The sequence below is a fragment of the Hibiscus syriacus genome, unplaced genomic scaffold (assembly GCF_006381635.1).
Source record: "Hibiscus syriacus cultivar Baekdansim isolate YM2019G1 unplaced genomic scaffold, ASM638163v2 tig00111330_pilon, whole genome shotgun sequence".
Classification (NCBI taxonomy): Eukaryota; Viridiplantae; Streptophyta; class Magnoliopsida; order Malvales; family Malvaceae; genus Hibiscus; species Hibiscus syriacus.
This window is the reverse complement of record NW_024063059.1, coordinates 340,294-347,440: the sequence shown is the minus strand read 5'-3', so window position 1 is coordinate 347,440 and position 7,147 is coordinate 340,294. Positions and strand designations below refer to the sequence as shown.

Below are 7,147 nucleotides of genomic sequence, written 5' to 3'. Positions count from 1 at the left end.
TTGTTGCTTGAGGACAAGCAAACACTTAGGTTTGAGGGTGTGAAAACAATCTAAAAGAATTATTATTTATGATCTTTTTACCTAGGTTGAGCTTGAACTTTAGTATCATTAGGGTTATATTAGGATCATTTTTATATATTTTTCATCATTTGCATCATGGGAGTAAGTTGATGGAAGTTGGCTTGATTTTAATGTTTTACGCTAAAAACTGGTACGTTGATGTTGTGTCATTGATGGATGCTACAGGTGATGCTATGTTGCGATGCTGCGCTAAATTGCTGAATAGAACTTGCAGGAACTGGTAACTCAGCAGGCAGTTATGGAACTTTCTAGATTTAGACAGTTGTCCAATACAACTGTAAAATGGCTCCAAAATATAGAAAAATCATAATTTTCTTATTAGATGATTATTTGACCTTGTGGACTTGAAATATGGTCTCCCTTCACACTTTTTAGAGGGAATTCTTCATCTTCTATATCTTTTTTCATATATTTGAGCCATGATGTCAGCCTAGTCCATTCGTTGGGGAGTACAATAGTAGTAGCGATGGAGTAATAGTGATCGATTGGGGTTCAACATTATCTTCTTGTTTCAAACTTAAGATAGAGAGAGAAAATAATATTGTGAGTGTTGAATGTTTATTACTTTTATTTTGGGTTATGAACATAAAGTGTTCGATTAAATGCTTATATGGTTTTTTTAACTATGTTTATGAGATGCGGTTTTAATATGATGTTGATTAGATATAATATCATCTTATGCATGTGATTTTTGGTTATTTTTAGAGATAAATTAATTAGGATTGCATGCTAGCCTTTTTACAGCATATGTGATTACGAGAGTAACATATCTGTATAGAGATATAGGATGCCTATGATTATGCTTGATTATGAACATATGAGATTTTTTTTAATGAGAATTAGAAGCTTAATATTGTGGATTAAACTTAGCATAACTCATGAACCTAGTGCTTTAACATTACAATTATGTTAGTAGCGCAAAAATAACAACATCATATGTACATTGGTCTTCAATGCTCCCTTGATTGCTGCAACATTCCCATGTTCTTTAACATTGATATTTCTACCTTTTATTTTGTTTGTCAATCAACTTCAAGTCTTCTTTGCTACACTTGAACTTTACTGTAATCAATTTTCTCCTTGTGGGTTCAACATTCATGGCATTGTTTTTGCTACCACTTTATTACTTGTTTGAAAGTGTATGCTTGCACTTTGTTGTAGAATTTACACAACATAATGTTTTTGGTGTCATTACCGATGAGCATTAGTTTTACATTATAGTTTATTTTATTGTTTACTTAATTATTTTATTTCTTTTTATAGGTACTTATATGTTTAGTTTTATTGATTTATGTTTTGTAATAAGGCGAGTTAGAGCCTTACAATCGAGAGATAAAATAAACATTTTTAAGATGCCAAAAAGAAGATGCTAAAAATAAAGCATTTATGGCTAGATAAGAGAACATTACTCTACCAACGCTACAACATGGAATTTCCCTATTCTAGAACATTTGGTGCCAAGACTCGATGATCTACATCTTGGCAAAGTATGACCAACAATTCATGCTGTAAACTTTGAGTTGAAGCTGGCTATATTTCAAAAGTTGCAGTCAACAGGGCAATATAGTGGGTCATTTACTGAAGATCCACGTGCACATCTTCGAGCATTCATGGAAGTTTTTAATTCATTTGTTCAACAAGGAGTTCATGAAAAAGCACTAAATTTGAACTTGTCCCTTTATTTATTGCGCAACAAAGCTAGAGCTTGGTTGACATCCATGCCACCTTGTGTTGTAGCATCTTGGAATGAGCTAGCACAAAAGTTTTTACTACAATTCAATCCACCAAATATGAATGTAAAACTAAAAAATAATTTGACAACTTTCAAGAAACTAGATGATGAAAGTTTGTACGAGGCTTGGAAAAGTTTTAAGGACTTGTTGTGTAAATCTCCAATGCATGGATTCTTACATTGGTCGTAAATAAAAATGTTCTACAATGGGTTTAACATGCACAATCGTATGGTGGTTAATGCTTCAAAAAATGAAGAATTGTTAGACAACTCATATAATGAGGCATATGATATTCTAGAAAGAATATCAAATAATGATTATCAATACATAACACGAGGAACATGTTTGGCATACGCAATATTGCAACAATGGATTCTGATGCTTTCAATTCCATGGCCTCCCAAGTCACAGCATTGACAGACATGGTGAAGAAGCTACAAAAGTGGAGAGGTATGTACCATATCTCATGTTTCTATTATGGAGATTATCATATCTATGAGGAATACCCCCAAATTCCTGACTCCGTCTAATTACAATAGGAATGATAATTCCTATGATAACATTTACAATGCCAACTTCTGAAACCATCCCAATTTATCTAGGAGGAGTCAAAATGTTGCAAATTCACAATAGCATCATTACAATCAGCAGCAGAATGTGCCATAACATCAGATAAAGCGTCAAATTACACTGCTGCAACAAAGGAATAACTCTCAAGGATAATTTTCAACATAAACTTCCAACCTCTCATCTCTAAAAGCCTTAATGAAGGAGTACATAGAAAGTCAATCATCATTATTAAGGGCTTTAGAGAGTAAAGTTGGCTAAATGAAGAATGCTTTGAGCAATAGACTACAAGAAACGCTGCCCAACAATACTGAGAATCCTAAGTTATAAGGGAAAGCTCAATGCAATGAGCATTAGAAGGCTATTACTACTCAAATTAGTCTCCAAATTGGGAAACCTATTGAAGATCCTAAGAGGACTGTTGATGAAGGGGTTACCAAGTATAACAAGGGAAAAACATGAAATTCAAATTGTTAGTGTCACAACAAGAGAAGAAGGACAATGCAGTAATTTTGGACCATTTCCAGTAGTAATACCTACCACACTGCCAGATGCTTCTTTAGCCTCAATGCCACAGCAACCACAAACAAAATTTCCAATGCCAATGCTTTAGCAATTAAAAAAAAGGATGCATTCTCTTTTTCCTAGAAGATTCAAGAAAACTAAGGAGGATCGGTAATACCGAGCATTCATTGAGGTGCTCAAGCAACTAAAAATCAATATTCCATTGATCGATGCTTTGGAGCAAAACCCAAATTACATCGAGTCCATAAAGGAAGTTCTTTCCAAGAAGAAAAAACTTGGTGAATTTAAAATTGTTACACTCACTAAAGGGTGCAGTTTCATGTCTATGAGTATATTGCCTCCAAAATGAAAGGATCCATGGAGTTTTTGTGTTATTGGTGATCATTTTGTAGGTAGAGAATTTTCTGATTTAGGTTCTAACATTAATTTAATGCCTCTATCCATTTTTAGGAAATTTGGCATTGGTGAGGCCCAACGTACTGCTGTGACACTTCAACTTGTTGATTGATTCATTGTTCACCACAAGGGCATAATAGACAACGTGTTGGTCCAAGTGGAAAAATTTATTTTTCCTATAGATTTCATTATTCTAGACTGTGAAGCTAAAAAAGAAGTGTCGATCATACTTGGTAGGTGATTCCTTTCTGCAGGCAGAGCAATAATCAATGTTGAAAATAGAGACCTTACTATGCCTCTTAATGAAAGCACATTACCTCTAATATTTTAACTCCTATTATGAATAATGATAATGTTGAATGCCATTCTATTAACATCGTTGAAGAAATTGTGCATGAACATATGGACGAATGTGAAAGCATTAAGGTTGATACTCGCAAAGAGCATTAAGGTTGATACTCCTGTTGTCGTAGCTACAGTAGAATTAGATAAGCCAGAGGGGAACCAATACTTCTACATTGAAAATAGCATAAACAATAGTTTTGTACCACTAATGCCAACTACAAATCCACAACATGAATATCTAAGGAAAACTATTAATGCTACCGTGGTGCAGAATGATACAGCAGCAGCGAAGGAAACAAGGAAGATCTCACAAGGCTTTAAAGATGAAAGCTCATCACAAAAAATTCACCCCATGAAGCCATATTATTTATATGGTGACAATGGTGAAGTACGTTTCATGACTAATTCTAACAAGCATGAATAATGCTATGATCTTAAAAGCACAGAGTACCTAGAACAGTATGTTGATGCCATAGCAACTGTCGATAAGCATAAAGGGGAGTCATTTTACAAGGACTCGTGAGAATTTACCACAAATCTCCATTTCACTTTGTGAAATCAATTTTTACATACTTTCAATAAAATCATTTATTATATTATATTAGATTTTTTACCATCATCCATAATATGCTACCTCTGCTTCACAATATTAGTTGGAGTTACAAACCGCCATTGCTTCCCAACACATTTTTTAATTCCGAATTGCATCTCTACATGGCATTGGTAAAACAACAACCTATTCATTGTTACACAACACCTTCACCGACATTAGGGGAGTATTGTTATCCATTTTCCCAGATTTTGTTTTATTTTAATTTATTTTTCTCTTTGATAACATACATTGAGGAAAATACATCCCTTAGGTTTAAGGGTGTGTGGTCTAGTTTGTGTTTTGTTTATTTTTATGATTAGGAATGTGTATTGTTTAGTACTAAGTGCATGAATTTGGCATTATAGAGACTTAGTATAATTAGAGTTCATAGAAACTTTTCAACACTTTAGGTGCATGTTATCAATACTTAGAGATGTTAGAAAATATTGAACTTTAAATCTCATATCTTTATCAGATGTTGCAGTGACTTTTAGAATAAAAAAAGGGAAAAAAGAAAATAAAAAAAATTAGGAATAAGTTGGAAAAGCTGGTAATAGCTACAACATAAATCAAGACAGATTGTTGTAGCATTGGAAATCATACACTAAGTAGGAACAATTTTTCTAACATAGCTAAGTATTGATTAGATACACCTAACATGCACATTATTGCACTCTATGAATTCTGAATTTGCTAAGTGTAAATTGCATTCCTTGATTTAAGAACATTTTTGTTGTATGCACTGCTACAACAGTTCTTTGAGGACTAAAAAATGAAATTGAAGAAAATTGTTGATTGGTTTCATGATATGTTTTACTGTGGCATTGATGTTAGTTTTAGTAATTATGCATGTTGTTGCTTGAGGACAAGCAACCACTTAGGTTTGGGGGTGTGATAACTCTCTAAAAGAGTTATTGTTTAGGATATTTTTACCTAGGTGGAGCTTGAACTTTAGTATTATTAGGGTCATATTAGGTTCATTTTTATATATTTTTCGTCATTTGTATCATGGGAGTAAGTTGGTGGAAGTTGCCTTGATTTTAATGTTTTATGCTAAAAACTGGTACGTTGATGTTGTGGCATTTCTTGACGCTGCAGGTGATGTTGTGTTGCGATGTTGCGCCCAATTGCTGAACAAAACCTACAACAACTGGTGACTTAGCAAGCAGTTATGCTTTGCATCAACTCTGAACCGAATTGCTTTTCAATACAACTGTAAAATGGATGGAAAATATAGGAAGATATAAAAAAAATCATATTTTTCTATATCTTCCTTCATATATTTGAGCCATGAGGGTAGCCTAGTCCATCCGCTGAGGAGTGTAACAGCAACAACGATGGAGTAGTAGTGATCGATTGGTGTTCAACATTAGCTTGTTGTTTTGAATTTGAGAGAGGGAAAACGATATTATGAATGTTAAATGTTTATTACTTTTATTTTTGGTATCGAACATAAAGTGTTCGATTAAATGCTTATATGATGGTTTTTGTTGTTTGAACTATGCTTATGAGTTGTGCTTTTAATATGACGTTGATTAGAGACAATGGCATCTTATGCATGTGATTTTTGGTTATTTTGAGAGATAAATTAATTAGGATTGCATGCTAGCTTTGTTACAGCATAGGTGATTACGAGAGTAACATATCTGTATAGAGATATAAGATGCCTATGATTATGCTTGATTATGAACTTATGAGATTTTTAATGAGAATTAGAAGTTTAATAATGTGGATTAATCTTAGCATAACTCATGAAGATAGTGTTTGAGCATTATGATTGTGTTAGCAACCCAAAAATAATAGCATCTTTAATGCTCCCTTGATTGTTGTAGCATTCCCCATATTCTTTAACCCATTGATATTTTTACCTTTTACTTTTGTTTGTCAATCATCAACTTCAACTCTTCTTTGCTACACTTGAACTCTACTGTAATCAATTTGCTCCTTGTGGGTTCAATATATGTATTATTATTTTTCTACCATTTTATTACTTGTTTGACATTTTATGCTTGCACTTTGTTGTTGTATTTACACAGCGTCAATATGTGAAGTCAGAGAGGAACCTAGATGATCTGCTAACCAAAGTGATAAGCCAAAATTGGTCATTGATTCATCAAGGGGGATGAGCGTAAACCCGTTGGTTGAAGAATTCATGATGGACACCCAACTTTGTTATCCAAGTTCAATGTGGCAAACGAAACCATGGAAAGACTAATAGTGTACATTACCTATCCCTTTGATGAATAATGTATATGCACAAGGTTGCATTATTTTTTCTCTTAATGCATTCATTGCCTAGGATTTGGGTGGTCTTAGTGATAAAGACTTGATGAATTTAGCAATTTTGATTGAATATATAGTCTTAATAAGTTCATAACCCAGTGATGAGTGTGTGGTTCTATCGTGAAAGACTAAATGAACTTGCCTCTAGAATGATGGGTTTTCTTAACTCTTAATGAATTCAATCCCAAGTGTTTGGATGATCCTATTTGAGAATGACTTATTGAATTCATCGGCTAAAGAGGATGTATATTTATTCTTAATGATTTCTTATCCTAGAGTTTGGATGATTCATTTAAATGAACTGAAGAAACTCACCTTATTTATTTTAAGATTGAGTTGTTGTAAAAGCTCTTAATTATTTCATAGTTTAGATTCTAGTGGATTATATTGAGGTAAACCTAACGAAATAACCTACGTAAGTGAGAATGTTTACTCACCACCTTCTACTAAAAATGTTGGGTGATTTTTCGAAGGATAATTGGAATAAACCTGGACCTTTACTCAACCAGTTTCATTCCTTCGTTGCAGCAAACAACATTTTAAACTTCCCATTCATACCAGTTGTTTTAGTTGTAATGATGCAAATTAATTGTAGTAAATAATCAGCATCAGATTTTTCTACTTG

General features: G+C 33.3%; 1 non-coding gene across 1 annotated transcript; it reads right to left on the bottom strand.

Annotated features, from left to right (window-relative positions):
- Positions 1–1,880: 1,880 nt before the first annotated feature.
- Positions 1,881–1,987, bottom strand: LOC120158834. The gene has a single exon (XR_005519278.1). It is a non-coding gene; the product is annotated as a small nucleolar RNA R71 (small nucleolar RNA).
- Positions 1,988–7,147: the final 5,160 nt, after the last annotated feature.